Raw genomic sequence first — 16,724 nt, 5'->3', positions numbered from 1 at the left:
GTGTGGTATTCCACCTTTCGGGGTGGGGGTTTATAATGCAGGGGAGGTCAGGTACGTGGTTGGTGCCCCTCGCTTGTGTTGTTTCTGAGTCCCCTATTCCTCACCCTGTCACCTAGTGAGGCAGAGGAAGTTATCTGGGTTCCCGGGGTTAGGTTTCTTCCTTGCTGTAAGTGGCCCGACTGTAGAGTGGATGTCTTCATTCCCCCACTGTGTACCATTCCCTGGGGAGCATCAGCATTTCTGCTGATGTGGTGGTTGGTCACATGAACCCTGCTGGGGCCGGGATTTCCAGGGCCTGCAGGAAAGCGATGGTGTCTCTGTCTGGCTGTAGTATACTGGGTCTGCCGTTTTTGAACGCCATTATTTAAATAGCTGACCCCAGGCGTATTTGGTGTTGTTTCTTCTCAGGAGGTCTGTGATTGTCCTCCACTCTCTGCGCCTTTGTAGTGTGACTGGGGACAGGTCTTGGTATAATGATAGCATCGCTCCATTGTGTGTAATCGGGCCTTCCCTGCTGCGCTTCACAAGTGCCTCCTTAGTTTGGAAGTGCTGGAAGCATATTATTATATTCCTGGGCTGTTTGGCATTGGAACTGAGTGGTGCCATTGGTGGTCAGGGATATCAGGTAGAAGTGGCTTGAATATCGCCAGCATGGCCTATGTCAGAGGGCCCTGCCTACAGAGGAGCTCTGCCTACATGCGTCCGACTAGCTCTGTGTTCAGGCCACGCCCCAACCCTGGGTTGATTTTTAAGACATCCATACTCCTTGTCTTCTTAGGTCATTCCTTGCCTGTTTTTTTCTCTCCCTGGTCTCTTTCATCCTGTGGGGGGTTCTTGAATGAGGGGTCCTGTCAGGATACCTTGTATTACTCTTGTGAAGCACAGCCCGGGGGATGCCAGCAAGTGGTTGGGGTCCTTCCCAAATGTCCTCTTTTCTCCAGTGGTTCAAACACCACCCGCTGAGGCTTGACCCCCTTTTATGATGTGGTGTGTGTGTGCCACCATTATGATGCCCATGAGTTCACGACCAACTAAAATTGGAAAATTCAAACATTTGGGTGTGTGGCTATAAGGTTAACATGCCAGACTATAAATAATTTGCTTACACTCAGGTCCTTGCCCTGTTGTGGTTCCGTTTTGGTTCCCAATTGCGCATTATTCTTCTTTCTTTGCATTTCTGGTTTTTGGCTATTACTGACTATTCTGCTATCTATACTCCTTACCTTGGCTATTGTTACCTTGCTGTAATGGACGCTTCCTAGCTTGTGCCGAGGACCACAAGCACCGCACTGGACACCACAACCGCCGCAGACTCCACAACCGCCGTAGCTTAACTGGAGTCTCGCCGTCTTCCTTCCACCCTGTATGAACCTCCAGCATCCAGGACCGTGTGGGGAATACCTCTCCTCCAAGGAGAGCGTAACAGGATCAAGCTCTCAAAAGAGCTAAGTGATTAAAGCTCAAGGGAGTATGTAGCGCATAGCAATCCCCAGTGTGAATATAGCTGTACCCTCCAAGCACGAGACAAGACTACGTGTTGAGGGTCAAGAAGAACTCAGGTTTAATGGCACACACTCTGCTGTTATGCAATTCTCCCCTGCAAGGGAGATGCCCACATACAATTATAAATTACCCAATTACAATTATACATTACCTAATCACACAATGGTTACATCCCACAGATTTCCTCCCCTTAGCCTGAGAAGTAACCCAATTATCCGTACAATTTAAACATACTTTTTACCCAACTCTCATAACTCTAAAACCATACATCCAATATTAATACAGTTACATATTATTAATCAGCACATTCCAAATACAAACATACCCAAAAATCATTCGAATCCGTTCAGCCGTTCGGGAGATAGGTATAAGTCACTTTTGACCGACCGCAAGCACATTTTCATGCCCAAAACAGTTCCATGGATTTGGGCTGTGCGGTCGGTCTATTTTACTCTGAGAAAATGACTTAGTCCCATTCGAACGAGCGTTCAAATCTTCGAACGGGACATAGTCTCCAGCCGCAGTGTCCAAGAAGGTATGGGTCAGCGGTGTTCGTGCAATTGGGTAGCCGAAAACAGTTCCATAGATTTGGCTGAACACACCGCTGACTGCGTTCGAATAGGTTAAAATGGCCACCGCCACGTGTTCGTTTGTCGAATGGCAGCCACTTTGATGACTTTGGCACTTCGATGACTTCGGCACTTCGACTGCATTCGAAGTGCCAGTTTAAAAGTTGTAACACTGCTCCAAAGTACAGGGAGTGCAGAATTATTAGGCAAATGCATGTTGTCTTACTCCAAGCTGTATAGGCTCGAAAGCCTACTACCAATTAAGCATATTAGGTGATGTGCATCTCTGTAATTAGAAGGGGTGTGGTCTAATGACATCAACACCCTATATCAGGTGTGCATAATTATTAGGCAACTTCCTTTTCTTTGGCAAAATGGGTCAAAAGAAGGACTTGACAGGCTCAGAAAAGTCAAAAATAGTGAGATATCTTGCAGAGGGATGCAGCACTCTTAAAATTGCAAAGCTTCTGAAGCGTGATCATCGAACAATCAAGCGTTTCATTCAAAATAGTCAACAGGGTCGCAAGAAGCGTGTGGAAAAACCAAGGCGCAAAATAACTGCCCATGAACTGAGAAAAGTCAAGTGTGCAGCTGCCAAGATGCCACTTGCCACCAGTTTGGCCATATTTCAGAGCTGCAACATCTTTGGAGTGCCCAAAAGCACAAGGTGTGCAATACTCAGAGACATGGCCAAGGTAAGAAAGGCTGAAAGACGACCACCACTGAACAAGACACACAAGCTGAAACGTCAAGACTGGGCCAAGAAATATCTCAAGACTGATTTTTCTAAGGTTTTATGGACTGATGAAATGAGAGTGAGTCTTGATGGGCCAGATGGATGGGCCCGTGGCTGGATTGGTAAAGGGCAGAGAGCTCCAGTCCGACTCAGACGCCAGCAAGGTGGAGGTGGAGTACTGGTTTGGGCTGGTATCATCAAAGATGAGCTTGTGGGGCCTTTTCGGGTTGAGGATGGAGTCAAGCTCAACTCCCAGTCCTACTGCCAGTTTCTGGAAGACACCTTCTTCAAGCAGTGGTACAGGAAGAAGTCTGCATCCTTCAAGAAAAACATGATTTTCATGCAGGACAATGCTCCATCACACGCGTCCAAGTACTCCACAGCGTGGCTGGCAAGAAAGGGTATAAAAGAAGAAAATCTAATGACATGGCCTCCTTGTTCACCTGATCTGAACCCCATTGAGAACCTGTGGTCCATCATCAAATGTGAGATTTACAAGGAGGGAAAACAGTACACCTCTCTAAACAGTGTCTGGGAGGCTGTGGTTGCTGCTGCACGCAATGTTGATGGTGAACAGATCAAAACACTGACAGAATCCATGGATGGCAGGCTTTTGAGTGTCCTTGCAAAGAAAGGTGGCTATATTGGTCACTGATTTGTTTTTGTTTTGTTTTTGAATGTCAGAAATGTATATTTGTGAATGTTGAGATGTTACCGTATATACTCGAGTATAAGCCGACCTGAATATAAGCCGAGGCCCCTAATTTTACCCCAAAAAACTGGGAAAACGTATTGACTCGAGTATAAGACTAGGGTGGGAAATGCAGCAGCTACTGGTAAATCTCTTAATAAAATTAGATCCTAAAAAAATTATATTAATTGAATATTTATTTGCAGTGTGTGTATGAATGCAGTGTGTGTGTATGAATGCAGTGTGTGTGTGTGTATGAATGCAGTGTGTGTGTGTATGAATGCAGTGTGTGTGTGTATGAGTGCAGTGTGTGTGTGTGTATGAGTGCAGTGTGTGTGTGTGTGTATGAATGCAGTGTGTGTGTATGAATGCAGTGTGTGTGTGTGTATGAATGCAGTGTGTATGAATGCAGTGTGTGTGTATGAATGTGGTGTGTGTATATGAGTGCAGTGTGTATATGAGTGCAGTGTGTATATGAGTGCAGTGTGTGTGTATGAATGTGGTGTGTGTATATGAGTGCAGTGTGTGTATGAATGCAGTGTGTGTGTATGAATGCAGTATGGGTGAGTGTGTATGAATGCAGTGTTTGAGTGTGTGATGCAGAGCCTTGGTGGGGGTGGGCATTTTTATTATTTTTTTTATTATTTTAATACTAATTGTTTTTTTTTTTGTTATATTATTTTTTTTTAATTATTATTTTTTAATTATTTTTTAATATGTTTTCATTATTATTATTAATACTTTTATTAAATTTGTATTATTATTATTAATATCTGTATTATTATTTTCGTCCCCCCTCCCTGCTTGCTAGCTGGCCAGGGAGGGGGGCTCCTTCCCTGGTGGTCTAGTGGCATTGGCAGTTCAGTGGGGGGAGAGGGGGCTGGCAGAGCTGTAACTTACCTTTCCTGCAGCTCCTGTCAGCTTCCTCCTCCTCCGCGCGGTCTGTGCAGCTCCCTCTGTCAGCTCACACTGTAAGTCTTGCGAGAGCCGCGGCTCTCGCGAGATTTACACTGGGAGCTGACCGAGGTGCTGAACGGACGGCGCGGAGGAGGAGGAAGCTGACAGGAGCTGCAGGACAGGTAAGTTACAGCTCTGCCAGCCCCCTCTCCCCCCAGTCTGTATTATGGCAATGCAAATTGCCATAATACAGACTATTGACTCGAGTATAAGCCGAGTTCCGTTTTTTCAGCACAAAAAATGTGCTGAAAAACTCGGCTTATACTCGAGTATATACGGTATATTGGTTTCACTGGTAAAAATAAATAATTGAAATGGGTATTTATTTGTTTTTTGTTAAGTTGCCTAATAATTATGCACAGTAATAGTCACCTGCACACACAGATATCCCCCTAAAATAGCTATAACTAAAAACAAACTAAAAACTACTTCCAAAAATATTCAGCTTTGATATTAATGAGTTTTTTGGGTTCATTGAGAACATGGTTGTTGTTCAATAATAAAATTAATCCTCAAAAATACAACTTGCCTAATAATTCTGCACTCCCTGTATTCAAAAGGGCCAGGAACAGCATTATACAAATCCATTATGCCCAAATGCAGTTCTTAAAGGGCAATACATCCCAGGGCCATAGTCGCAGGGCACTTCGACTGCATTCAAAGTGCCAGTTTAAATGTTGTAACACAGCTCCAAGTATTTAAAGGGCCAGGAGCAACATTATACAAATCCATTATGCCCAAATGCAGTTCTTAAAGGGCAATACATCCCAGGGCCATTGTCGCAGGGCAGGAGGCTAGCGATCAGTCCACTCTAATGCCCAGTGGCAAATGGCAGTTTGACACACTTGCTATTCTGGTTCCCTGTCTCTATATTGACCATGTGTATTCTCTTTTTACACTTTAAGCCCTGCCACTCTACGGTTCGATATACGTTTATACTTGGTTTTACATTAAACACACTGCATGTTTGGTCTCTCAGCATTCCTGACACCAGGCTCGCAAGCTCATTTCATCAATTCCTTTTCATCTCTGTGCATAGTCACCATGCATTTAAAAGATCTATTTACTACAAAATATATACACAAATAAATATAATTTGATAATAACACACAATTCATAGTAAAACATAATTTTAAGATAATCATGAATTTAAAAGACTGTAAATAATCTGTCATATGCTATAAAACGATCTCTAAAAGGCTATGGATAATCTGGCATGTTTTATAAAACTCTCTCATTTATTATACATGTTCCTTGTTAACTCGCTTGTAATTAAACTAATAACTTCTTAAATTTATTATAAAAAAGGGCATATTTCAAAGTCATGATTTAATCTAAGAAGCATTAAAGTATTAACATAAAAAATAATTTAATTTCTTCCATATTAACTTTTTTTTAATCCAAATCTCCTCCCCTCTATTCTTTTTAATATTTGTTTCAATGCACTGAATACTAAGCTTTCTGGATTTTGGTTATAGGATATTTTAAAATGTTTTTGTTTATGTGTTTATGTTTAGAAATCCTTACGTGGATGCATCTAATTGTTCTCCCGATGTATAAAAGGCCACAAGTACCCTTCAAAACATATAAGACACATTTAAAAACCATGTTAATTGGTCTTTGGTTTTACATTTTATATTTAGTTGCTGTTCCATATTGACTATATGACTTTTAACACTTTTAGTTTCTCTGCAGATTAAACAAAGGCCACATTCAAAACATTTTTTACTTTTATTTAAAAAGTGTATTGGTTTTGTCATGTTTAAATTGCTCCATACTAAATTATTTTTTATATTTCTAGAACCCCATGTATACTATCTAGGTTTGACTGGTTATTTTTCTTTTAATACTGGATCATATCTTAAGATGTGCCAATGTTTCTGAAAATATCTGTATACTTTCTTGCTATTTCCATTAAAAATGCAGATAAAAAGAATATTTCTTGTATCTCTATCTTTTTCCGTTCTCTTTATAATTCAATAGTTTTTTGTTTTTTTCATATAGGTTTCAGATCTTTAAAGGTGGCCTTTGGGTCTTTTTCTGTTATATCCTTTTTGAAGCAACATACATGGATATTTAGATATGGATGGCAGAGTTAGCAGCTTGACAGGGATGACATACGAGTTTATTTGGGTCCAGAAAATTTTAATTTGGGTTGTGACAAACAATTATCATAATAATTCAAACCTTTTGTTTATGCTTGCAATTTCTACACTGAAGAGTTCTGATCTACCATCTTTACCAACAGATTAATTTTGTACATGAAAACAATGATATTTCTCAATCTAGTAATTAACCTTAGCAAATGACAAGGTAATCTTTAGAAGTAATTCTTCACAAAATAAATGCAAAAAACTCAAATTCTTCTAAACAATGCTTGAAGGAACAGTTGTGCTATATTTCTGTTCATATACCATTTAGTCACATATAACATCATCGTGACCTGGTGTTATATGTTTTTGGAGGAGACAGTGTTGTCATTTGCAATAATGTAATAAGAAAAAATACCTTTCTTTATAAATGAAAGATTTTTACTATACAGTATTTTACATAGACCATGACACATGAACCATAAATATAAACAGAACACCCTGACGTGAATCAAACTTGAATGAAAACAGCAATGCTTGAAATTAAATGAAAAGAACACAATTGTCACTTGTTACATAGTTCCTCCTTAATTTCCAACTTGGATAATTAGCAGAGTAAGTCCAATAGTACAGTGGTTTTAGTAGATACATAATAGCATGTATTTGTGACAGATTAAACAGTCATGTGGTTGAATTGCAACCTGGTTTCGAAGTAACTTGAGCTGCCCAGAGTGAACGTTTTGAAGTATGCAGGGAAGATTGTCCGTTATAATATTAAACCAGCACTTATCCGAGTGGTGATATATAAAGAAGTAGAATGTGAGCATTTGTCACTAACCAAGAACCACAAGATCAGTCTAATACAAAGGCAGGAGTACAGCAGTGCCCTGAAATTGCCTAGATTACCGTGATTGCAAAAGAAAAAACTCAAAAGAGTTAAGAGGTGTTTGGGCGCTTCAAGAAGTATGTAGGGTGCATATAAACACAGGTGTTCCCAATCACCTTAGAGATACAAATAACAGATACAGGTGATAATACAATTACCACATAAATACAACACCCAATGTGACACTTTTTGTGGGTATACTTCCCAAATAGTTGCATCTAATGGTAACAGTACAATTCTTTCTTGGAAAATCTACAAAAAAAATGATATTGCCACACAGAGTGAAATCCATCTGATAATGTAATAAGAAGAAATGTAAGATGTCAACTCACAAGTGTAGTGCGTTGGGGTGCCAATAACTGCCTTTGAAAATACTCCAAAAGCAGGATTTTTGCAGTAGTAGAAAATTTATTAAAACAATAGTAATAAATAAAATAAAATAAAAATAGGACATATATAAGCAGTGTGTAAAGAAATATTAGTATACACTACCACCAGGTATGGTACAAGTTAAAAGTCCAAATTGCAAACGTGTTTCAACTATAAATAGTCTTCCTCAGTGCAGAATAAAACAAAACTAACATCATATTCCCTTTAATATCCTTATGTTGAATTGTCGCGGTAAATCTTCTTTTTACTTCCGGGTCGCGGCAAAATTCCGTACATTTCCGGGTCATGTGACTGCCGACGTCAACTTCCGGTTGTGTATGTACATCATCACGCATTCATGGCGGTCATCTCCCACTAATAGGAAGTACTGTAGCGTCCATTTAAAGTATGGACAATATTGCCCTATATACTGAAACCATATCTATACAGTCAGCAATAACAGAAAATACATTAGTTAGAATTGGTTGAATAATCTTAGTGGTGCATTATGTACATATTTATGTCACGTTATGCTTCAACCTTCAGGAATAAATGTTGACAAAAAATACTAAAATAAAATATAATATATAATAAATTATAAATTAAGAACAAAAATAGTCATATGGAATATCCTCATAAAAGATAAATATGTAAAATATAAGAATGGCAAAATACATGTACAGATAATTTATCCAAGTAATTCATGGGGTATTTAGAAAAAACCTCAGAGAGCTTAAAAAAAGAAAATGCATAAAAATATAATATTTCCAGAAATTAGAGGAAATGTGCTAAATCAAAATCCAGATTCAAGCCATTAGGATGAAGGGACTCTATCTTAAAAATCCATTGGCTTTCCACTCTACTGAGCTCTTTGAAATTATTCTCGCCCCTCCAATTATGTCCTCTTTGGCAGATAGCCCTAAAACCCAAAAGAAAGGGATGCAACTCAAGAAAATGGGCTGATACACTATGTTTTGGGTACCCCCTCTGTATATTCCCCATGTGCTCCAGTATGCGTACTTTAAATTTCATGGTGGTCATACCCACATACTGTAAGCCACAGGGGCACCAGAGGAGGTACACAACATTAGAGGAATGACAGGTGAGGATATCCTTCACTTTATATCAAGTTTAAGTGACGTAAGATACAAAATCAACCAATTTAGATTTGTTCAAGCTGCTTCTCTTACAAGCCAGGCAAGTTTTGCATGCATAAAAGCCTTTTTGGAGGTTGAACATATTTTCAGCAGGCGGGTCCTTTATAAAACTTTTAACCAACTTATTTTTTATATTTTTAGCCCCCCTAAATATTATGTTAGGTTTATCACCCAGTATTGTGTTAAGTTCCTTGTCTGTCTTAAGGACATGCCAATATTGGTTGATTGTGTGTTTAATTTGCTGATAGTTGGCACTATAATCTAGAATTATTGGAACCCCCTTTTGATTAAAGCTATCTTCCTTATTTTTATTTTGAAGAAAGTCTTCCCTATTTAGGGACCATACTAGTGCTCTTTGTTTTTCCAATTCCTGTGGTTCATAATTCTTTTCTTTAAAAAAATTGGTCAGAACATCAGCTTGGGATTCAAATTGTTTAGGGTCGCTACAATTTCTGAGCATGAACCAGGGAAATAATTTATCCACATATATACATTTACTCTAGCACAATGTCTAGATTAATTTGCATGCTTTTTAAAGTGAGTATAGGTTGTGTACCATGACAGACACACTTTAACCCCTTCAGGACGGAGTCAATAGTGCACGTTCTGATCAAAACAAAACGTAAACAAAACCTGGAATTTGCGCTATATGTCTGTTCACCCGTAGTTCCCCTCTTTCATATTATATGCACCCACACTTATTATATATCATTTTGTTCAGGAGAAACAGGGCATTAATGTATCATTATCTATTCATATATGGAACATAATTCATTATGAATAAAATAAAAAAAAAATGTGAGAAAATAAGATCTTTTTTAAATTTGTATTTCCGTCTGACATTTTAGCTGTTAATGTCATAACACTGTTAGGTTTTACTGCACAAAAATGCACATATTTGTAATCAGCGATGTCTCACGAGTACAACAGTACCCCCCATTAACAGGTTTTATGGTGTTTTGGAAAGTTACAGGGTCAAATATAGAACGTTCCATTTTCAAATAGAAATTTGCCAGATTGGTAATGTTACCTTTGAGACGGTGTGGTAGCCCAGCAATGAGAATTACCCCCATAATGGCATACCATTTGAAAAAGTAGACAACCAAAGGTATTGAAAGTGGGGTATGTTTAGTCTTTTTTAGTAGCCACTTAGTCACAAACACTGGCCAAAGTTAGCGTTCATATTTGTTTTTGTGTTAAAAAAGCAAAAAAACGAATATTTGGCCAGTGTTTGTGACTAAGTGGCTACTAAGAAAGACTGGACTGTAACGAGTATATACCCCTACACGCAGGATCCAGCCTAACAGAAGACAGTACAGAGGAGAGATACGTCTACCGGACCTTAGAGTGGCCGGACTCGACGTAATAGGATAAGACAGAGTCAGGAACGATCCGAGGTCAAGGGCACAAAGAGACAGCGTAAACGAAAACTAGCCGGGGACTGGTACACAGGAATCAGCAAGCCGGCAAACAGTACAGAATAGGATAAAGCGAAAACGAAGTCAGAATACAAAGCCAAGGTCAAATACGGAGAAACACAACTGAACACAACAAGCACTAAAGGGAACTGTAGCAGAAACCACGATAGGGCAAGGAACTAAGGGAAAAGGGTAAGTATAAGTAGCCTTCAAACTAATGTGATTGGCTCCTGTCACTTCCACTCCCCCAACAGGTAAGTGTATGGGGTGATTGGCATGACAGGAGCCAATGGGAGCCTTTTTGCAATTTAGGCTCCCACTGTCTCTTTAAGAGCGCGCCCGAGATTCGCGGCGCGCTCTTAGCTGCAGGCGGGACACGTGACCGCTTCCCGCGGTCACTGCCCGCCTTCCTGTCTGAACAGTCGGACGAGCCGCGCGCGGCTCGTGCAGCCGCAGGACCGCGCGCGGCTTGAAGAGAGGACCGCGTCCGGCCCCCGGATAAGGTAAGTACCGCTACAGTACCCCCCCCTGAGGACACGCCCTCCGGGCGGGCAGGACCAGGCCTGGCAGGAAAACGCGAATGGAAAGAACGTACAAGGCGGGGAGCATGAACAGCATCCGCAGAAATCCAACTGCGCTCCTCAGGCCCATAACCCTTCCAATGTACCAAGTACTGAAGCCGACCCCTAAGAAAACGAGAGTCAATAACAGCAGATACTTCGAACTCCTCATGACCCTCCACAGAGACAGGAGGGGGAGGGGGAGTATGCCGGGTATAGCGGTTGCGTACGTAAGGCTTCAACAAAGAGGTGTGAAATACATTGGGTATACGCAGATTCTTAGGCAGACCCAAGGCATAAGAAACGGGATTAACCTTATGTATAATGCGATAAGGACCAATGAAGCGGGGAGCCAATTTCATAGAAGGCACCCGGAGGCGAATATTCCGTGTGGAAAGCAAAACCCTGTCCCCCACAACATAGGAAGGAGCCGCTCTGCGATGCTTGTCAGCCTGAGCCTTCTGGCGGGCAGCAGAGTCCACCAAAGAACGCTGAACCTGCTCCCAAGTACTACGCAAACCAGTCAAATGCTCATCCAGAACTGGCATGCCCTGAGAGGAGAATGCAGCCGGAAGAACAACGGGATGCTGGCCATAGACAACGTAAAAAGGGCTTTTGCCGGAAGAATCATGAGTGGCATTATTCCGAGCAAATTCAGCCCAAGGAAGCAGGTCAGACCAATTGTCCTGATGGTGAGACACAAAACAACGGAGGTACTGCTCAAGAGACTGGTTGGCACGTTCAGCAGCTCCATTAGACTGGGGATGGTAAGCGGAAGAAAATGAGAGGGAAATACCCATCTCCGAACAAAAGGCTTTCCAGAACCTGGAAATAAATTGGCTACCCCTATCGGATACAATAGATAAGGGAATACCATGTAATCGAAACACTTCTCTAGCGAAGATAAGAGCCAATTCCTTGGAAGTGGGCAACTTGCGAAGAGACACAAAGTGAGCCATTTTGGAAAACCGATCTACTATCATTAGGATGACTGTGTTACCATTCGAAGGGGGTAATTCAACAATAAAATCCATTGATAGATTAGACCAAGGTCTCTCGGGAACGGGCAACGGATGCAACAGCCCACAAGGAACTCTACGAGAGGTTTTCATACATGCACAAGTAGTACAAGCACTTATATAGTCAGTAACATCCTTACGTAAGGTATCCCACCAGAAATACCGAGAAACGGCTGACACTGTTTTGGAAATACCAGGATGTCCAGCAGTCTTAGTATCGTGATAAAGTGACAGAATATCCCGTCTCTCGGGAATGTCAACGAACAATTTATCATTAGGCCTCTCGCTGGGTGCCATGCCTTGTTTCGCTTGTATGGCCTGCAAGAGGGACGAGGAAATAGACAATATAGTAGTTGCTATTATCCTGTCTGGGGGAATGACAGGAGTGACATCAATCTCCTGTTTGTCAATAGTCTCGAATTGTCTGGACAGAGCGTCCGCTTTGGTGTTCCGGTCACCTGGCCTATAGGTGATTATATAATTAAAATGAGACAAGAACAGTGACCACCTAGCCTGCCTTGAAGACAATCTTTTAGCTTCGCTAAGGTAGGATAGGTTCTTGTGATCTGTAAATATGAGAATAGGATCCTTAGTTCCTTCTAGCAAATGTCTCCATTCTTTGAGTGCTAAAATGATAGCAAGGAGTTTGCGATTACCCACATCATAATTCCTCTCTGCCTTGGACATTTGTTTAGAAAAGAAGCCACAAGGATGCAATGGCTTGTCAGGAGACTCTCTTTGGGATAAGACAGCACCTACCCCTATATCGGAAGCATCAACCTCAAGTATATATGGCAATGAGGGGACAGGATGCTGTAAAATAGGGGCAGAGGCGAACGTAGTTTTAAGAAAGTCAAAAGCCTAAAGTGCCTCAGTAGACCAGACACGTGTATTGCCATCCTTTTTAGTCATACGAGTAATAGGCGCTACTATAGACGAAAAACCTTTGATAAAACGTCTATAATAATTAGAGAAACCCAGAAAACGCTGGATGGCTTTCAGACCTTGCGGCAGAGGCCATTCTATGACTGCAGCGAGCTTCTGGGGATCCATCCGAAAACCCTCGGCGGAAATCAAATACCCTAAAAACTGGACCTCGGACTGGTCGAATAGACATTTTTCTAATTTGCAATAAAGACCATTAGCAAGAAGGGTCTTCAGAACTGTTGTAACATGTCTGTGATGAGCGTGAATGTCAGTAGAATATATTAAAATGTCATCCAAGTACACAATAACAAATGAGTGAATAAAGTCCCTTAAGACATCATTAATAAATTCTTGGAACACTGCTGGGGCATTGCAAAGCCCAAATGGCATGACGGTATACTCATAATGACCTGACCGAGTGTTAAAGGCTGTCTTCCATTCGTGGTCCTTTTTAATACGTATCAAATTGTATGCTCCTCTAAGATCTAATTTGGTGAATACCGTAGCATGTTTGAGCCTGTCAAACAATTCTGTTATTAGAGGTATAGGGTAAGCATTTTTGATGGTGATCTTGTTAAGACCTCTATAATCAATGCAAGGTCTTAAATCACCTTCTTTCTTTGATACAAAGAAGAACCCCGCTCCAGCCGGAGAGGAGGATCTTCTAATAAATCCCTTGTCTAATGACTCTTTAATGTACTCCTCCATGACACGGTTTTCTTGAACCGATAGGGGGTACACCCTGCCCTTAGGAGGTATAGTACCAGGCAACAAATCAATAGCACAATCGTAGGGTCTGTGAGGCGGTAATTTGTCAGCCTCTCTTTTATCAAAGACAGTCTTTAAAGTTAAATACTGAGAGGGTATTGTCGTAGATAAAGGAGGAACAGTAGGAACGTTAATAGAATTCACAGGCGTGACTTCAATAGTACATGACTCATGGCAGGCTTCACTCCATGATTTTATCTGCCCTGTCTCCCAGTCAAAAATGGGATTGTGGGCACGTAACCATGGATACCCTAACACCAACTGTGAAGAGGGAGAGGTGATGACCTGGAACCGAATGGTTTCATAGTGTAGAACCCCTGTGTACATGTGTAGCGGTGCAGTCTCGTGAGTAATAACAGGAGATATCAATGGTCTACCATCTATGGCCTCAACGGCCAAGGGTATCTCCTTCTCCCTGATGGGAATGTTGTTTTTCTTTACAAAACCAGAGTCTATAAAGTTCTCGGCTGCCCCAGAATCAACCAGGGCGTCTATGTTTTCAACTATACAACTCTCTCCCATATGTAAAGAAACAGGGAGAAGCAGTCGGTTAGGAGGCAATGTAGGAGACTTAGAAATCACACCCAAGGCCAGTCCCCTATAAGGTCTTAGGTGCGAGAGTTTTCCGGGAGCAGAGGACACTCCTTTACCATATGGTCTCTCTTACCACAATATAGGCAGAGTCCCTCCCTTCTCCTATGTAATTTCTCAGTATCTGAGAGTTTGGCAACCCCTAATTGCATAGGTTCCTCTTCAGATACTTTAACACTCTCCGGTATATTAACTCTGGGTTGAATAGGTGTAACAAAACGTCTATTCCTGTTCTTAGTATAGAGCCTGTCACGAATCCTATTATCTATATCGATGAGGTAGTCAATAAGGTCCTCTAAGGCAATAGGAAGCTCCTTAGCTGCTACCTCATCCAATATAGAGTCTGATAAACCTTCCATGAAGGCCGTAGTTAACCCATTATTGGTCCAATCGACCTGTGAGGCAAGGGTACGAAACTGTATAGCGTAATCAGCCACAGACCTAGAACCCTGTTTAACCCTCATTAATGCTCTAGCGGCATTCTTAGACCTTTTCATAGTATCAAAAGTTCTGCGAAAAGCTGTTAGGAAACTGTGAAAGTTATGCACCATAGGTCCATTAGCCTCCCAAATAGGGTTTGCCCATTCAAGTGCTTTGTCGGTAAGTTGGTGCATAAAGAACCCAACTTTAGACCTCTCTGTGGGAAATGAACGTGGATACATTTCAAAATGAAACTCTATTTGGTTAATGAACCCTCTGCATGTCTTAGAATCCCCTCCATACCTAGGAGGAGGCGTTAAATGTGCTGTAGCGTTAGGCATAGTCGATACTTCCGGAAGCAGGGGTGCAGGAGGGTTAGGTGCGGTTGCTGGAATGGTTCTAGCTAAGAGCGTCTGGAGAGCCTGAGCTATTTGATCCATACGGTGATCCTGCTCTACAAATCTAGCCTCATGGGTCGCCATCTGTTGAGCTAAATCTGCGGGGTCCATGGCCCTATCGTAATGTAACGAGTATATACCCCTACACGCAGGATCCAGCCTAACAGAAGACAGTACAGAGGAGAGATACGTCTACCGGACCTTAGAGTGGCCGGACTCGACGTAATAGGATAAGACAGAGTCAGGAACGATCCGAGGTCAAGGGCACAAAGAGACAGCGTAAACGAAAACTAGCCGGGGACTGGTACACAGGAATCAGCAAGCCGGCAAACAGTACAGAATAGGATAAAGCGAAAACGAAGTCAGAATACAAAGCCAAGGTCAAATACGGAGAAACACAACTGAACACAACAAGCACTAAAGGGAACTGTAGCAGAAACCACGATAGGGCAAGGAACTAAGGGAAAAGGGTAAGTATAAGTAGCCTTCAAACTAATGTGATTGGCTCCTGTCACTTCCACTCCCCCAACAGGTAAGTGTATGGGGTGATTGGCATGACAGGAGCCAATGGGAGCCTTTTTGCAATTTAGGCTCCCACTGTCTCTTTAAGAGCGCGCCCGAGATTCGCGGCGCGCTCTTAGCTGCAGGCAGGACACGTGACCGCTTCCCGCGGTCACTGCCCGCCTTCCTGTCTGAACAGTCGGACGAGCCGCGCGCGGCTCGTGCAGCCGCAGGACCGCGCGCGGCTTGAAGAGAGGACCGCGTCCGGCCCCCGGATAAGGTAAGTACCGCTACATGGACATACCCCACTTGCAATACCTTGGGTTGTCTACTTTTGCAAATGGTATGCCATCATGGGGGTAATTCTCATTCCTGGGCTACTATATGCTCTCAAAGGCAACATAACCAATCTGGAAATTTCAATGTCAAAAAAAATGAAATGCAAGCCTTATATGTGACTCTCTCACTTTCCAAAACACCATGAAACCTGTACATGGGGGTACTGTTATTCTAGGGAGACTTCGCTAAACACAAATATTAGTGTTTTAAAACAGTAAAACATATTACAACAATAATATAGTCCATAAAAGTGCTGTTCGTTTGTAAAAAATGCAAAAAACATAACTTTTACTTAAAATATCATCATTGTAATACAATTTACCAATTTGAAACACTAATATTTGAGTTCAGCGAAGTCTCCCGAGTAAAACAGTACAATCCATGTACAGGTTTTATGTTGTCTTGGAGAGTTACAGGGTCAAATATAGTGCTTGCAAATTAAATTCTCTGCACTTTCTCCCTGTGTTGTCAAGTATGTCAATCAAATTTTAATTAATCAAATCACCTAATTATGTTAAAAGATTACTTAAATATACACGTAGAATTTTAATATATATGCATTTATAGGTATTTAAATTCTACGTGTATACTAATGTAATCTTTTATGTAATTATATGTATTTATCTATATATATATTTGCGTTTTTTTGCATTTTATATATAGATAGATATCTATAGAATGTCATTCTAAGTGTATTTTGTTACCAATATATATATATATATTAATAACAAAATACAGTTAGAATGAAATTACATATGTATATATATAATTTATATAAAATTTTGTTTCAATATTTTATTTATTAATTTTATTATTTTATTTATT

Source organism: Pelobates fuscus, chromosome 1 (genome assembly GCF_036172605.1).
Source record: "Pelobates fuscus isolate aPelFus1 chromosome 1, aPelFus1.pri, whole genome shotgun sequence".
In the NCBI taxonomy this organism is placed as follows: Eukaryota; Metazoa; Chordata; class Amphibia; order Anura; family Pelobatidae; genus Pelobates; species Pelobates fuscus.
The sequence above is the reverse complement of the archived record's forward strand: the minus strand, read 5'-3'. Positions refer to the sequence as shown.